The following is a 17,810-nucleotide window of genomic DNA, read 5'->3' as shown; positions in this document are numbered from 1 at the left end:
TGAGCTATCATTTTAAGCAAGTTTGTTGTGCAGTGATGTATCAAATCTCTCTTTAACATTTGTATATAACACATGAACATCAAACAGCATTGCCCTCATCAATTGTTATCACAAAAAGCTCCAGAGAGTTAGCCAAATACTATTTTCTCTTAATTAGCCTTGTTTTTCATGAGTGGCCCATGAGTGACAACTGTGCTGGTTTTGTCCTGAATTATTATTTCTAGAAGTTTCCCTACTACCAAAGTTAAACTGACTGGTTTGTAGTTGCTGAGCTTTATATTATATCCTTCTTTTGAGCAATGGTGTAACATCTGCAAGTCTCCAGTCTTCTGTGACATTGTTTCTTACTGAGGCTTAATACATTGTCAATGCCTTAGAAACTTCCACTGTCTCTCTTCCCTCAGTATATTGGATGCATTTAATCAGTCCTGGTATTTTATCAACTTTAAGTACAAGCAGTTTTATGGAATACATTTCCCTTATCAATCTTAAGCTTTTCTAGTGTCTGAATTACCTCCCTCTTTCACTTGGGTTAAATCTTCCTCCGGTAAAGAAAAATGCAAAGTATTAATTTAATACTTAAGCTATGCCATCTGCCTCCATGAATAAAACCCTTTTTGATCCCTATTTTCCCCAATTATCCTTTTATCAATCTTTTTACCATTTACATGCCTATAGAAGATATTGGGATTTCCTTTGGCTGCCAATCTCTCTCCATTCTCTCTCATTGCTTCTCTTGTTTTCTCACCTCACTTCTGAACTGGTGAACCAAGTTCATGTGGTTTTTTTACCCTGCATTTATCATTTTTTATCTTTTTTTTATTACCACCTCTTTTCTCATCATGGCAGCTCAGAATTTGTTTTGCCAACTTTTCCCTTTTGACAAATGTACCTTTTGACTCCTCCCAAGCTATCTGTTATTTAAAGGTAAGCAATTACTCAATTACCCTGCCAACATTTGACTCCAATTTAATTGGTCCAGCTCCATTCTTATCCCATTGACCTGGCTTTCTGCCAGTTAATTATTCTTACTACTTGTCTCTTTCTTTAATTCCCAATTAACCACATGCCCTTTTCTCCACCCCCAAACCCTCTACTATACAACACTATACTTCCTTGACTGTTCCGCTCACCTGTCACTATTCCTTAGCCAGCCTTCTCTCCAATATACTAAAACAAAGAATCACGAATGCTGGAGATCTGAAACAAAATCAGTCTTCCTTGATTGAAGTCTCTGTTAAATGTGCCTCTGGTTTGCCTTAACATCTTTTGCCATGTTTATCAGCAATTCCTGCTGCCTTTCTCTTCGCAGTAGCTTAATGCTTTAGTCTTCATTTTTGGTGACTACTCCTTTTTTATTCCCCGACGCATGAGATGGTCTAATTAATTTTTTTCCTGTTCCACGTACCCCTCAGATTTCTCATCCAATGACACTGCCCTAGATATTGTCACCCCACCCCACTCCCTCCCATTCTGAATCACTTTGCAAACTATTTGCTGATTTGCAAATAATCAGCTCACCACTCGTGACTTCATAATGAATGGTGTATGGCCTTAATTGCCATCATTTATCTCCCCCAAATCACCCACATTGCCTTGCAACCCTAAAACACTTTCTTAATTATTGCAACTCATTGTCTGTTATGCTTATCAAGTTTCTAGGTTGTCACTGGTTTCCACAATGCAATATTTTCCTTTGGACACTTCTGAAAAAATGGCCCCATAGGTTCCTTTTATATCTTTCCCCTCTCATGCTAAACCTATGCCCTCTAGTTCTGGACTCCCCTACACCAGGGAAAAGACTTTTGCTATTTATCCTATCCATGCCTCTCATGATTTTATAAACCTCTAATAAGATCACCCCAGCCTCTGACACTCCAGGGAAACAGCCCAGGCTATTCAGCCTCACCCTATAGTTCAAATTGTCCTACCCTAGCAACATCCTTTTAAATCTTTTCTGAACCCTTTCAAGTTTCACAACAACCTTCCGATAGGAAGGAGACCAGAATTGCACGCAATATTCCGAAAGTGGCCTAACCAATGGCCTGCAGAGCCGCAACATGACCTCCCAACTCCTATACTCAATGCTTTGACCTCTATGTCTTCAAACACCATCTAAACCTCTTCCCCCCCCACACCCCCAAGTCTTTTTTTTTTGATTATTTTTTCTTTCTTTTTATATTCACATTTTTTCTATCCATAACGACAATTTGACCTTATCCTCTCCTGAGGTCAGTGCACATTTTGATCTCTGACAAAGTCATTTCTGACCACCTTGTCATTTTAATCTCTTATCAGTCACATTTTGCTATCTTGTACATCCGGTTACCCCATCATTCACCCATGGGATTTTCACTGCCTCCTCTTTTCTAGCTCATATCTACTTTTAATCTTTGTTTGGCAGAACATTCGTGTGGATTCCACTTGTTTAGACTGAAGCAGACAGCATTGATGCATTCAAGGGAGGCATCATGTGAACACAAGCAGAAAGGGGTGTATACTCATGAAGCGTAAAAACATTGTCATAGATATTGGCTGTTTCTGTGCTGTAGATTCTCTGTAATCTGGTGTTAATCTAGTTGACAGTTCTCTCAACCCCATCTTTGATCTTGACCTCAGATTTTAAAAAATTGCTGTGTCTTGATCCTGTTGTTGTCACAAAAAACTACATTGAGCTGTTTTTATTCAATCAGAATCACGCAATCTTAAATGTAACTGTTATACTTTGTCATCAATCACCAAAATGATTTCACGCGTGAAGATTTTGGCATGTCCTGCTCTTTGCTCCAGAAGTCTTTTGGAAGTCATTGGCAACTATAGGCTCCTCCTCTTAACAATTAACTGCCTCCTTAGACCCAATTATTTTGCTGTCCTCAGCTTGGACTCAATGCCAGATGTTATAAGATTGGAAATATCCATGCAGCCATGCCTGCAGCTAATCGTATCTCTTTCCCCTTCAGCTTGGACCACTGCACAGTCTGCACACATTTCACTCTCGCTGCTATTGTCAAACTCCCTTTTCCTCCTGCTTCCTAGATTTCTTCCCTGTCCTAATCATTTAACCACCACACTTGGTTCCCATGATTATGATTTTGTTAGCATTGCCTGTCCATAAGAACAGATTATCCTCCCCCAATTGAAAGTCTCTGTTGTCACTCCATCCATAAGCCATGCATCCCCTCTAATTGTGTGGACCATCTCTAACCTTCCTTTTGATTTCAAGGTCTTGAACCTTTCAGCTTCATACCCATCTATTAAGAAATGTCATGTTCAAATCTGTCCTACCTTCCATCCATCCTGCCTTCTGCATCAGACTCTCTCCTCCCAGCTTCTCGTTATCTACCTAGAGCACTTTTTTTCCTGCAGCATTTGAAGTTTTTTGACTGTTCTCTTTCGCTAACTATTGAGTGCACAGTTTTGTGGCATTGCTGAAGCAGCAACAACTTGTATAGCATCTTTTAATGTCATGAAACACCGAAGGTGCTCTGCAAGAACATTCTGAAACAAAGTATGACACTGGACCACATGAGGAGAATACGGGTCCAATAACCAAAAGTTTATGAAAAAGATAGGTTTTAAGTGTCTTGTAGGAAGAAAGCGAGGTAAATGGGTGGATCAGTGTAGGAAGCTTTGTGCTCCTAATTATTCAAAAGCCCTCAGCTCAACTCTAGCTTTTCTACTGTGTTCTACGTTATAACTAATCCTGCAGACAAGGATCTAACCACAACAACCTCTTACTCTATCCTCCTGCTTAATGATAACATCAGAAGACATTTAGCCAGCTGTGTACCTCTCTAACACCTTTTTAGTTTGGTGCTGTGAACAACAACTTGTGTTTATGTGAATAGAATAAGCAGCACGCCAGGCTGAATGTCCTCATCAGATCGTCTTGCAAGGGTTCCAATTTCCTTCTGTTTAATATGGAAAAGATACTTTTTTTTGGTAAACATTGCAAACATGTTCTCTTGATATTGACATAATTATGCCCAGCATTTTATTAAATGTAACGCAAGGCACTGCAATGTTTGTTCCGTTTGAACGTGAGCTGGATTTCAAACTATATTTCTTCTCCAACACCTATTTCCACTTCTAACATTTCCTGCCTCTGCTGTCTCCCCATCCCCTTTGCTATTCATTCTTAGTCCTGCTTTTCTCATCCACTGATTTGATTGTTGCTCTGCTGTCAGTGAGCACTGGCCACCTTTCATCTGCCCTTCACAAATTTCAGCTTGTCCAAGCTGCAGCTGCATGTATGTATCCTAGAGCTAACCACTTAAATGTCTAACTGCCTTCTAGCCTGACTCCATCAAGCTTGGCAGTAGTTGGGATGCAGTCTGACAATAATGTTTCAGTTGCCTGGTAACTTGGAAGTGATTGGTAAGCCTTTGTGTAGCTGGGTTCTCTAGCAGCTCTCTATACAGAGTTCTACAATAGCACGTAGCTAAGAAACAACTTTTGAATGTGACCTTACAACAAATAGTTTCAGTCTGATCTGGCATTACATTGTATAGTGTCCAATGTGTGATTTGTGATCTAAGCTTTCTAGCCTTTAACTAACTGCTATTTGACACTATCATCCATAATTATTGGAAGTTTGGAATGTCAAAGACTGCTTTTCTGTTTTACTTCACAAAGAATGGCTAATGCTTTGTGCTGATGTATAGTGAGTTTGCGATGAGCTTTAAAAAGTGCTTTTATTTTTATATGAAGGCGCTGACTCCTAGATGATGTTGCCTTCAGGTACCTTGCCCAAGCTGTCTTTTTTTCCTTATGTTATTGGGTAACAGGAATCCCAGTGGACACTCTCTTTTTCTCCCCTTTCTCTTCCGTCCGCATCTCTCTCCCAAGGCCAAGTACAGCACTGCTACAGTTTACAATCAATAAACTGAATACAAAACAGGAATCTAATCCATGATGTTTTTGGATAAGATTATGCTTTTTTGCATCATAAATTATTTTTCCTCAAGACAACAAATAATCTTTTACAGTGATACTTAAGACACCGTTTGGTGGTGGCATAGTTTCTTTTTATCATTCCTGTGTTTTTTTTATAGTGCTTGGACCGGCTTTAAGCATGTAAAGTTAATCAGCATTTCTTATTATTATTATGCATTAACTTTTCCATTTCTGCTGTTTTGAGAATTTCTCTGGCTTAATGGGTAAATAGTGACTCTGAGCTTCAACAAATTAGGAAGGTGATCACAGTTTAAACTCTGTTTCGCTCTCCACAGACGCTGCCAGACTTGCTGAGTTTTTCCAGCAATTCCTATTTTTGTCACAGTTTAAACCATCACAATAGTTAATGGTTGGGTTTCTCTACTGTGGAAGACTGAGATAATCGAGGTTTGTTGCTCCTGACTACTGACCAGTAACTCTTTAGCTAGAAAATGCAAATGCTTGGATGTCAGCTGTTAGACGATTTTGCCATCGATTCCAGGATTTTGGCTTAGCAACACTGCAGGAACAATAATATTTATCCAATTCAGGATGATGAGTGGCTTTGAGATTAGTTTCCAGGTTGTATTGTTCACATATATTACCAACTCCCTTTGCAAATACCATATGAACAACACATACCAGTTTCACTTGAGTAACCTAGCACTGGAAAAGTGGGCAATTTTTCCAGCTAGCTTGTGAACCATCCTCTCCTGAGATTGGTACCACATTTAATTTGTCATAGAGAAAAATGGTTTCAACTCTGTTGCTAACATCAGCAAAAGTACAGCTCCCTCTAGTTTGTATCTGAATCCCAAACTTATGGAAAACTTCTTATTGCAACATAAAAACTAACCTTTCAATCTCCATCACAGAGATTCCCAATCATTGTTAAACCAGATGGATTAATGTTTAGCGCTGAACACACTAGCGATTAGCAATTGAGATTGCCTCAAGCTCATTTAATATGGATTCCTCAGTGGCACTGAGGCATTCCCTCCTGTGATTCTGAATTAGATTCGGACATTGATCTTACTTGGAACTAATTTTCTCCAGAAAGTTGTGAAATATGATTCTGAAAAAAGACAGTGTGTCATTTGGAAAGAACAGCACAAGGGCAATGAAGATATTCTCAGCATGGTGGTAGATCAAGGAAAAATCATTCGGGAATATTATCAGGAAAAGGTAACAGATCAGATTGATCACATTCTAAGGCATGAGAATTTGCTGAAGGAAGGCTACAGTTACATAGACCAAGGGAGAGAAAGAGAATAGTAACATTAGACAAATTGAGGTTGAAATGGGAGGCTCCCATGAGCAGCTGAAGAGGAAATTGCAAGGTGTGGAGAAATGAGCAGCGCACCCACCCTTGAGCAGTTTTTGCAGGGAATAGGTCAGTGTGTAGATTCTAGCTCTGTCCTTATTGCCAACAGGAAATCATAGTTCTCCCTGACAGCCTGATTATAGGGTTTGGAATTAATATGGCAATGCTTGAAATTACTTGACTTTATAGTATTAATCTAATGAAATGAATAATTCCCAAGAAGACATCATAAAAAATAAATTACTGTCCTACTTGGTGGCAGAGAGTTCTCATGCTGATTTTAGCAGCAGGAGATTTTGTTTCGATCAGTCTTACAAATAGGCAGATAATTACTAGTTGGAGTAAAAGCTTGCCTACTGTTATCAGTGTAGACAGGAACAACAGGGTTAGAACTAAATGCTCCATCAAGAACCCTTCTATCATTTAGTGTCCTGGACAGAGCATAAGGTTCTATTTCTCATAAGTAAATTGAAAATAATATTGGAATAATTGTCTAATTACTTGCATCATTTCCTACATTTCAGCTCTACTTTTCAGTCCTCCTACATAGCTATTCTACCTAGTCTGCACATCTCTGGACACTACGGACAATTTAGCATGGTCAATCCATCTAACCTGCACATCTTTGTGCTGTGGAAGAAAACTGGAGATAGTAGACTTTGTTTACTTGGATTTTAGTGAAACCTTTGGCAAGGTTCTGCATAGTAGACTATTTAGTAAAGTTGCATCAGGTGGGATTCAGGGTGAGCTGGCCAATTGGATACAAAATTGGCTTAAACGCAAGAAACAGAGTGATGGTGGAGGGCTTGTTTTATCGGACTGGAGACCTTGTGACCATTGATGCTTCACAGGGATTGGTGCTGAGTCCACTTTTGTTTGTCATTTATGTAAATGATTTAGATGGGAAGGTATGCTTGGCAAGTTTGCAGATGACACCAAGATTGGTAGAATACTGGATAGTGAACAAGGCTATCTAAGCTTACAAAGAGATCTTGATCAATTGGGTCAATGGGCTGAAGAGTGGCAGATGGCGTTTAATTTTGATAAATGTGAGGTGTTGCATTTTGGTAAAACAAGCAATTAGAAGTAGGACCTTAGGTAGTGTTTTACAACACAGAGACATAGGGATTCAGGTACATAATTCTTTGAAGTTGCATCACATATAGATAGAGTGGTTAAGAAGGCATTTAGCATGCTTGCTCAGACCTTTGAGAATAGGAGTTGGGTCGTTACATTAAGTTTGTACAGGACATTGGTGAGGTCTCTTCTGGAGTACTATACCCAGTTCTGGTCATGCTGTTATAGGAAGAATATTATTAAGGTGGAGAGGGTTCAAAAAAGATTTACCAGGATGTTGCTGAGACTGGAGGGTTTGATTCATGGGAATTTGGGGGGGGAGAGGCTGGAAAGGCTGAGATTTTTTTCAATGGCGAGTAGGAAGTTGAAGGGTGACCTTCTAGAGGTTTAAGATCATGAAGGGTATAGATAGGATGAATAGAGGAATGCAGCATGGAAACAGACTCTGCAGTCCAACCAGTCCATGTCAACCATAATCCCAAATTAAACTTGTCCCACACTTGGCTCATATTCCTCCAAACATTTCTTATCCACGGGCTTATCGAAATGTCTGTTAAACATTGTAACTGTACTCACATCCACCACTTCCTCTGGAATTCCATTCCACACATGAATCACTCTCTCTGTTTTAAAAAAAAACGTTGCCCCGATGTCTTTTTTTTTAAATGTTTCTCCTCTCACCTTAAAAATATACCCCCAGTCTTGAAATTTCCCACTCTATGCAGAACACAGCTGCCATTAACTTCCCTAGGGTGGGAGATTTCCAGACGAGGGGCATATTCTTAAGGTGGAAGGAAAAAGATTTTAAAAAGACATGAGGCAATTTTTTTTTATATACAGTGGTTTGTATGTGGAATGAATTTCCAGAGAAAGTGATGGATGAGCGTACAGTTTATGACATTTAAAGACATTTAGATAAATAGCTGAATAAGAAATCTTTGGAGGGATATAGGCCAAGTGCAGGCTGGTTTAATTTGGCATTATGGTCGACATGGACTGGTTGGACTGGAGAGTCTGTTTCCATGCTGTATGGAGCACCTGGCGGAAACCCACACAGACACTGGGAGAACATGCAAACTCTACACAGTCACCCAAGACTGGAATCAAACCTGGGTACCTGGCATTGTGAGGCCACAGTGCTGTTCACTGTGTCACTGTGCCACCCTAAACAATTTGCCTTCATGCCACATTACAGGATGCAGAAAATCTTTCCAATAATAGCTAAAATTAAGAAGTGGCAGGGAGAGAAAGTGGCAAAATTAAAATTGTGAGAGAAGTGATACTAAGCAAACTGCTGGACTTGCAGGTGACATGTCTCCGAATTCAGATTAACCTCTTTGCAGAGTCTGAAAAGAAGTTACTAATGAGGTTAGAGATACATTGATGCTAATTTTACAAAATTCCCTAGATCCTGGAAAGATCCCATTGAACTAGAAAGTAGCAAGTGTAACCGTTGTATTAATAAAAACGAGGGAGGCAGAAAGCAGGAAACTATAAACCTAGTAGCTTGAGGTCTGTTGTGAGAATATGTTAGAATTGACCATCGGGAAATTATAACAGTTCACTTGAAAAAGCCCAGGGTAAGTGGGAAGAGGCAGCATGGTTTTCTGAAAGGGAAATCATGTTTTACTAATTTATTGGACTTAATTTGACATTGTGACATGTGTTGTAGACAAAAGGGAGCAAGTGGACATACTATACGTGGTTTTACGGAAAAAAATCAAAGTTTATTGCAGAAAATAAAAGCTGATCGTGGTGTGTGGGGTTACGATGTTATCATGAGTAGAAGATTGGCAGGCTGGCTGACTATCTGGCTGCCTCAAAGCAGAATATGCATAAATGGACCCTTTTTTAAATAGCCAGGATGTGATCAATGGATGACCTGCAGGGTCTTGTGTTGCAGCCTCAAGAGGGGAGGATAGGCATGGTTCCTAACTTCACAGATAACACCAAGGTAGGTTAGCCAAGTATATTGTGGAGAAGACATAAGGAAGTTGTAGGTTGAGTGAGTTGGCAAAAAAATGGTAGATGTAATATAATGTGGGAAAACGTGAAGTTGTTCATTTTGATAGGAGGGATGAAGCAGCACGGTGTAACATAAACAGAGAAAACATGCAGAATTTGAGGTGCAGAGCAATTTAGGTGTGTTAGTGTGTGTTGCAAAAGGTTAGTGTGATTGGTACAGGTACAGCAAGGGTAATGGGACATAAAACTTTGATACAAGAGCGCTTAAACATTAAAAGTAAAGATTTTATGCTTCAGTTGTATGGAGCATTGGTGACACTGCCTCAAATATTGTGTGCATTTTGATCTCCTTATTTAAGGAAGGATGTAAATTAATTGCAAGTACTTCAGAGGAGTTTTACTAGGTTTTACTGGGCCTGAGTGGGTCTTCTAATGTGGAAAGGTTAGACAAGCTTGGCTTGATCCCACTAGATTTTATATTTTGACATTGAAATGTCTACAGAGGTTTGTAGTTTTTATTTTGCCATCTCTCTGTTTGGTTTGTAGAACTGAAATAATGAAGTTATATATTCCTACCAGCTGGAAGCTGATATCTCTTCAGTGACTTATTTTTAGGCCTGGATTGCCTTTTGTTGTATCTGGTAGTGTTTGGAGGCCAGAGCTAGGAGGATGATTGCCATTTGATACACAATCAATCAATGTTTGAACAATGGAACTAAACAGCATGGGACGATCCATGGGCTCTGCATTAGTTTTTATGCAGAACCGCTTGTAGATTTTATTTTTAATGCAGTTGATTATTATTAATGACAGGTTGTAATACAACAGCATCACATGGGGAAACCATCATTTTCAAATTGGATACTTCAGTTCTTGTGCTCACAGACAGTGTTTCTAAAGCTAAGAATCTGGCAAGCTGTTGAGATTTTATGTCTACTTTAGCAGAAACAAAACCTTTCCATTCCTGTATTTGTGAAATTTAATGTTGCTACTCCTCTACTCTAGAATGGTAATTTTATTGATGAATGATTGAGCTAAAGTCACACGTATTTTACAGTGAAATACAATAAAATGCGGTGAAAAGCTTTTATTTGTCACCATAACCTGACACCATTTTGCTAGTTTAAGAATAAGAGAAAATGAAAAGCTATACCTTTATAGAGAAGTCCATTTGCGTATGAGTTCTAAGCCAGCTCAGAACCACTACTGCCTCGCCAGACCCATCTAATGTCAAAGTCACCAATCCTCAGGCACCATCTTTTGCTGCTGGGCCAATTCACCTTTACACCATCTGTGCCAGACACACCAACATCGCCGTGCCCACCAACGCCACTCACCTGCATTCTGCTGAGACACCCACCACAGACGCCACTGTCACTATCCCCACCCCCCAGAATCCCGAGGGGAACACTATCCCTGCTCATGACTCCACCCCCATTCCCCCCACCATCACACCCACTCCAGTTACAGGTTCCGCCCCCACTCCCAGCTCCACACCCACACCAGATCCCAGCTCCCAACCCTGCCGAGTTTTCACCATCCCTCCAGACCTCCCCCTCACTGAGGACGAACGATCAGTCCTCAGCAAAGGACTCACCTTCATCCCCCTCCGTCCACGCATCAATGAATTTAATACACGCCATGACGTTGAACAATTCTTCCGTCGCCTCCGCCTCTGAGCTTACTTTCACAATCAGGATTCCCGCCCGCCTTCTGAGGACCCTTTCGCCCACCTCCAACACACTGCATCCACCTGGACACCCCGCACTGGCCTATTACCTGCCCTCGACCTCTTCATTTCCAACTGCCGCCGGGTCATTAACTGCCTCAACCTGTCTACCCCCCTCCCCCACTCCAACCTCTCACCCTCTGAACGCGCAGCCCTCCATTCCCTCTGCTCCAATCCTGACCTCACCATCAAGCCAGCGGACAAAGGGGGCGCAGTGGTAGTCTGGCGCACTGACCTATACACCGCTGAAGCCAAACGCCAACTCGAGGACACCTCTTCCTACTGCCCCCTTGACCGTGACCCCACCCCCCATCACCAAACCATCATCTCCAAGACCATACCAGAACCTCATCATCTCATGAGATCTCCCACCCACAGCTTCCAACCTTATAGTCCAGGAACCCCGCACTGCCCAGTTCTACCTCCTTCCCAAGATCCACAAGCCTGATCACCCTGGCCGACCCATTGTCTCAGCATGCTCCTGCCCCACTGAACACATCTCTACCTATCTCGACACTGTCCTATTCCCCCCTAGTCCAGGAACGCCCCACATACGTTCGAGACACCACCCACGCCCTCCACCTCCTCCAAGACTTCCGTTTCCCCGGCCCCCAACGCCTCATCTTCACCATGGATATCTAATCCCTCTACACCTCCATCCGCCATGATCAGGGCCTCCAAGCCCTCCGTTTTTTCCTCTCCAGACGTCCCCAACAGTACCCTTCCACCGACACTCTCATTCGTTTGGCCGAGCTGGTCCTCACCCTTAACAATTTCTCCTTCGAATCCTCCCACTTCCTCCAAACCAAAGGGTTAGCCATGGGCACACGTATGGGCACCAGCTATGCCTGTCTCTTTGGCTACGTAGAGCAGTTGATCTTCCGTAATTACACCGGCACCACCCCCCACCTCTTCCTCCGCTACATTGATGACTGCATTGGCGCCACCTCATGCTCCCGCGAGGAGGTTGAGCAATTCATCAACTTCACCAACACATTCCACCCTGACCTTAAATTTACCTGGACCATCGCTGACACCTCCTCCCCTTCCTGGACCTCTCCATCTCCATTAATGACTACCGACTTGACACTGACATGTTTTACAAACCCACCGACTTCCACAGCTACCTGGATTACACCTCTTCCATCCTACCTCTTGCAAAAATGCCATCCCGTATACCCAATTCCTCCGCCTCCGCCGTATCTGCTCCCAGGAGGACCAGTTCCACCACAGAACACACCAGATGGCCTCCTTCTTTAGAGACCACAATTTCCCTTCCCACGTGGTTAAAGATGCCCTCCAACGCATCTCGTCCACATCCCGCACCTCCGCCCTCAGACCCCACCCCTCCAACCGTAACAAGGACAGATAGCCCCTGGTGCTCACCTTCCACCCTACCAACCTTTGCATAAACCAAATCATCCACCAACATTTCCGCCACCACCAGGGATATATTTCCCTCCCCACCCCTTTCTGCCTTCCGCAAAGACCGTTCCCTCCGTGACTACCTGGTCAGGTCCACGCCCCCCCTACGACCCACCCTCCCATCCTGGCACCTTCCCCTGCCACTGCAGGAACTGTAAAACCTGATCCCCACACCTCCTCCCTCACCTCTATCCAAGGCCCTAAAGGAGCCTTCCACATCCATCAAAGTTTTACCTGCACATCCACTAATATCATTTATTGTATCCGTTGCTCCCGATGCGGTCTCCTCTACATTGGGGAGACTGGACGCCTCCTAGCAGAGCGCTTTAGGTAACATCTCCGGGACACCCGCACCAATCAACCACACCACCCTGTGGCCCAACATGTCAGCTCCCCCTCCCACTCTGCCAAGGACATGGAGATCCTGGGTCTCCTTCACCGCCACTCCCTCATTACCAGACGCCTGGAGGAAGAACGCCTCATCTTCTACCTCGGAACACTTCAACCCCAGGGCATCAATGTGGACTTCAACAGTTTCCTTATTTCCCCTCCCCCCACCTCACCCTCGTTCCAAACTTCCAGCTCAGCACTGTCCCCATGACTTGTCCGGACTTGTCCGACCTGCCTATCTCCTTTTCCACCTATCTACTCCACCCTCTCCTCCCTGACCTATCAACTTCATCCTCTCCCCCACTCACCTATTGTACTCTATGCTACTTTCTCCCCACCCCCACCCTCCTCTAGCTTATCTCTCCACGCTTCAGGCTCTCTGCCTTTATTCCTGATGAAGGGCTTTTGCCCGAAACGTCGATTTCGCTGCTCGTTGGATGCTGCCTGAACTGCTTTGCTCTTCCAGCACCACTAATCCAGACACCAACATTGGAGACTATCGTTGCAGTCAATGTTGCCATGGTGTCCTCCCACTACTGCTTCAGCACTGGCAGTGCCTGACCCAGCCAGCAACCAAGTCACCACTCCTCGGGTACCATGGTGCAGTAGACTGAAAGTTGCAACTAACTGGCATACAACAAGATGATATCACTTTTTTGTAATTGAAGCAAACTAATCTAACGCTCCTATTGATAAGTGTATTTAATAAGTCAGGAATGTGTACGTAAGTTTCCACACAAATGAAGGTAGCAAATGTATATGTTCCACCCCTCTGCCTTTTGGTTCCTAGAATTTCAGCAAGCAGAATATTTACTGCTGTCCCCATTCAGGGTGTTAAATGCTTGCTAAATTGCTGCAATTTATCTTTTTTTTCTCTTGTCTTTGTTCACTGTATACAACAAATGAACATGACCGATTTAATCGCCTGAGGGAAAATTGTACATAAATGCTCCCTGAGCTCCACTGATGTTGCAAAGCTTCAGTGCATGTGTCTATGCTCATACCTCCAATACTTAACCCTGGTCTGCTATCCTCTGCACTCTTGCTCCAGCCCTGTTGTGCTAGAATAACATAACAGCAATGTCCTGTCGAACAATTGAAGATTTTCTGTCCATCATTATCACTGTACTATTTCCCTGCTTGTACCATTCTGTGCAATGATGTTATTGGTGATAACACACTGGCTTTTCCAGTCCAGGTGCAGTTTAGATTCGTCTCATAAGAGGATTTTATTTAAGGTAAAATATCAGCATGCTGTTTTAAACATATAATTTGGCAAGAAGTCAGTGTTTTCTGTCACTCCTGACACTATTCTCATTTACAGCATTGCAGCAAGTCTGCAGAAGTTAATGGCAAGAGTTTATGTTGTAGCTGACCATTACTGTCATTGGATATGCCATCCCTGTAATATATGGTAGATATGGTGCAGTTCTGTGTCTTGCTGTGTGTTGGGTCTGAACCCAGTGGCTACTCTTTCCTTCTGCCTGATGCAGACCATAAATATCTCTACTTATAGATATTGCAGCATTTTGGTGAGTGAGTGCAGCTAGTTAGTTTATAATGCCACCCTGTCGTGTTTTTGTTCATCACAGTGCACTGGAAGTACGACTAATGTTTAATTATGATGAGAAGCTAGTGAAATTACTATTAGTCAGACACGTATTTTACTGATGGCATTACTTTTGTCTGTTTTGGAAAGGTACATTTGCATATTAACTAATTACTTAAGTTAAAGTCTGGCACCTTCACTTGCAACTACTTGCGGTCCAGGCAGTTGAGTAAGGAGCACTTTCCAGCTTCTTCTCTTTGATCTCTGATACGGTGTTCCATCTTGGAATTATCGGTGGAGTGGTAACAGCTGGAAAAGGAAGACAGCCAAGGATTAATTAATATCTGTCAATGAGAAAAGCTGACGTATTTGCAGAGAGAAGATGGTGATGGTTTTATAAAATGGTGAGGGATGGGCAAGTGAAAATGAAGTAGTGAATGATAGGAAGTAGCCATTTTCCTCTGAAGTCTCAGAGAACAGGTTAACATTCCCTTCTCAACAGCTGGTCTTAAAACCTGACTTAACTGGGCATTCAGATTGTGGTTTGATAGGAGTTTGCAGTGTCGAATATGGCTGCTGTGTTCACCAACAGCAGAGCAGTTGCTGAGATATGAGTCATTTGCAGTGTATGAAGCATTGGGAGATTTCTCCAGAGGCCATGTAAAGGTATTTGTGCTGTATGAGGAAGGTGCACTGAAACCATCCCTGTCTTTTTCAGCGGTTGGTCTCTCAGTTCAATATGAACCTCGTGGACTCTGTGACACAGAGGTGGATAACAACAGCTTAGCGGTTGGCTAGTGATCCTCAATACCACTGGTGGTTTTAAAAAAATAGTAATTCACAGGATGCGGGTGTCATTGATTCAGCTGGCATTGATTACCCACATCTGACTTGCTCTTGAGAAGGTGGGGGTGAGTCTTCTGCTCTTCCTTAATTTTCTCCCTTCTTGTTTTCTCCCCTCCCCATGTTGGCACTGACATAGCTGAGATGATTATATGCCAGATTTCCCCCTCCACTACCATTACACAAATTTTATCTGTGCTGTGAGCTACCCTAGCTTTTGAAAGCTCAGGCGTGTGTTCATTGTCTAAGGGTGAGCCATCCTGCCATTGAGAGCTGCTGGCCAATCAGTTGGCTGACACGTAGTCCTAGCAATACCACTCCTGAAGCAGAGTTAGTTGAGACTGGACTTCAGCAGGTCCAGGATATTGCCAGGATTTGGTTGGCAGCCTCCATTGTGAGGGGAGTGTTTAAAATGCTTTTTGCAACCATACGTCACCCCCCCCAACCCAATCTTCAACATGACTGGCAAAGAGTAAAACTCTGCTCATTGTTCCCAGGCAGGCTACTCAAGTGTAAAGGGCAAAGCAGCAAGACCTGGTTCTCTCACCATGGTAACTGGGTATAAAACCTCATAACCACTTGTGTGAAGCTGCTCACACATCAGGATCTGGTATGTAGTTGCTTGTAGATAAATTCAAACAAATACTGCATATTTGTGGAATGGATGATCCAGATGGGTTCGTACCCCTCTAACCCAAATTCCATGATTATAACGGTCATCCCTTGCCAAATGTGCCCTTTCAATTTTCGAGATACTTTTGATCTGATTACTTTCTGGAGGTGAAAGGGTCTTGGAATGAGTTAAAATATTGCCCATTGGTTCCAAAGGATTAAGAGAGGATCAAGAAGTCAGCCATATCCAAGCCCCCTCTTTCCTCTGATTTGGAAGATCAAGGGATTCCATTTCCACTTCAGTGCCTTGGCCATGTGCCAGGCTGGCATTTCAGTGTGGTGTTAGGAAACTGGTAAACCTAACCCTAACCCAAACCCTCTTGGAGGGGTGCCAATGTTTGGATAAGACATTGAGACCACCATCCTCTGTTTGGGTGGGTGTAGTCGATCTCATGTTGCTAGTTGGAAGACTTGCTTTCTCCCCTTTGCGTATTGGTTCCAGTTCAGGAATGCCTTGTGCTTACGATTTAGTAACTCTTGAGTATGCTTGGCTAATCTTGTCAAACCAGTCTTGATGCATTTTTTTGTCTGATAGCTTTAAAGGTGAACAAGATACTTCAGATATTCTGCAGTTCCTGTTTGTCAAGTTGATTGTGATACACTGACTGAGTAGGTCTGTCTTTGCAGAGTGCCAGGAGTCCATTGAATTTCCTCTGGCAGTGCTGTTGCTGGTTTTCGGCCAGGCTAGTAGAGGTAGTGGGTTGGATTCAGTGACAATCTGCTTCTTTCTTGATATGGCTGCTGAAAACATCCTTGCCGTCTCTCACTTGAATGACTGTGGAGTCAAACAAATGCCCATTTCTGGAGTGAGGGTGTTGCCATGCAGTCTTGCATTTGTCTCTTTGAAGTGGTGTTTGTCGTTACCCGACCATGTTCCAGGCATTTTGGTAGGAGGAAGACTCTGTTACTTTGATAAAAACAAAGAACTATGAATGTTGGAGGTCTGAAGCAAAAGCAGAAAGTAATGGAGAAACTCAGCAGGTCTGGCTCCATCAGTACGGAGCTGAAAATGTATTGCTGGATAAAGCGCAGCAGGTCAGGCAGCATCCAGGGAACAGGAGAATCGACGTTTCGGGCATAAGCCCCCCTTCATTCCTGAATGCTGCCTGACCTGCTGCGCTTTTCCAGCAACACATTTTCAGCTCTGATCTCCAGCATCTCCATCAGTACGGAGGAAAACAATAATTTTGTGTCCAGTGACTCTCCCTCAGTCCTGATGTTGCCAGACCTGCTGAGTTTCTCCATCATTTTCTATTGTTGTTTTGGACTCCATTGCTATTTATTTTCTCTCCAACTTCCAATTACACTTTTGCAGAGGCTTTTCACCCCCAACTCTAGTATTGAACTCACCAAACAGTCAGTATTTTGTCCTTTGGAACACAAGGCAACAATTGATCAAGGGGGGCATAGAATTCCTCTTTGGCCTCATCTGTTATTTTGAGGGTTAGGGTGTGTACACTGACCGGTGTACTGCTTGTGGGTTAGGTGGAGTCAAAGGATCGTGGGGCAATTCATTTATCCCACAAGGAGGCTCATGAACATAGTCAACTGCTTTTTATGGTAAAATCAGCTCCATTGAGTAGGTGCTCTTGTTCATGTTTACCCTTTCGGAAGGAAGTGTATAAGCTGCCTTGCTGTTTGAGCTGACCTTCTCTTCCCATCATGCTTCACTTGGGGCAGCAATGCCCATGTCATAACGCTGAGCTTCCTGGGTTGTGATTGCTGTGTGACATTGAGGTCTTGCTGCTGGACTGGTCCATGAAAATCCTGATCTTCCATGTCCTAGACCTTACTTCGAGAGGGTGAAAGATGCTTGTGTATAGGATTCTTTTAAAGTAGGGTGGCCATTGCGTTCTAACTATTCCTGGTGGATTGAGACGTTGCTCTTTTGGCAGGGATGG

General features: G+C 42.9%; 1 protein-coding gene across 6 annotated transcripts in view; it reads left to right on the top strand.

Moving 5' to 3' along the window:
- Positions 1-17,810, top strand: part of lrp8 (low density lipoprotein receptor-related protein 8, apolipoprotein e receptor) — a 114,935-nt gene that overhangs the window by 48,731 nt on the left and 48,394 nt on the right. The window lies entirely within an intron of this gene.

This window comes from Chiloscyllium plagiosum, unplaced genomic scaffold (genome assembly GCF_037043375.1).
Source record: "Chiloscyllium plagiosum isolate Xiang-an unplaced genomic scaffold, Cpla_swu_hap1 HiC_scaffold_9, whole genome shotgun sequence".
NCBI classification, from domain to species: domain Eukaryota; kingdom Metazoa; phylum Chordata; class Chondrichthyes; order Orectolobiformes; family Hemiscylliidae; genus Chiloscyllium; species Chiloscyllium plagiosum.
This window is presented reverse-complemented; position numbering and strand designations above follow the sequence as displayed.